Raw genomic sequence first — 793 nt, forward strand, 5'->3', positions numbered from 1 at the left:
AATCAGAGATTTGGCCAACTAATGGCTCTCTAAATTACAACACTATACTGCAGCTTGAATTATTTTTCCACCAACAGGTCAAATGTTTTAAACACTCTTACAGGTATTTATGGTTCTGAGAGGACACCATGGGCTATGTGAAGGAAGGAAGTTAATTATTCCTCCCAGACCTGTGGTAGCAATAAACAAGGACACTCAAGGTCTTCAGGGAGCAACTTCCTCTCCACACCACAAGGATAAAACACCTGCTAAAACTTCTAAAGCACCTCTTAAAGAGAAAATTTTAATTCTTTCTAAAATTCAAAACCTGTACCTCATATATATCCCTTCCAAAAAGTAAGGAGGCCTACTGGATACCCTGTGAGAGTCCTTGTTCCATTTAAACATTTAAAGAGTTGTAAAGACAAACTGCTGGAAACAAGAGTGGCATTCACTTCCTAAACAACATGTCTCTGGAAACTCTATGAATTTTGATAAATGTCAATAGTTGTAGAGGGGCTTCAGGCCTTTTGTTCATAGGGTCACTATGAGTCCTGCTCAACTCGAAGGCAATCAACAACAACAACAAAATCAAAGACAAACTGAGAGGTAATCTCAGAATCCTGACAGATCTGTAGAGGAGTATCAGAACATTGCTACTATTTTTTATTTAAAATTTAACAGTTTTCTGCCTTTCTGCTGTTCTTCTGATGAAAAGCACAGTATTATTGGTGCTGCTAAATACAGGGCTGTTAATATAGATTGCATCTCAATGTCAAGAAAACAAAGATTCTTACCACTGGACCTATAGGCA

This window comes from Elephantulus edwardii, unplaced genomic scaffold (genome assembly GCF_000299155.1).
Source record: "Elephantulus edwardii isolate Elephantulus edwardi_28Jun2011 unplaced genomic scaffold, EleEdw1.0 scaffold00606, whole genome shotgun sequence".
NCBI lineage: Eukaryota > Metazoa > Chordata > Mammalia > Macroscelidea > Macroscelididae > Elephantulus > Elephantulus edwardii.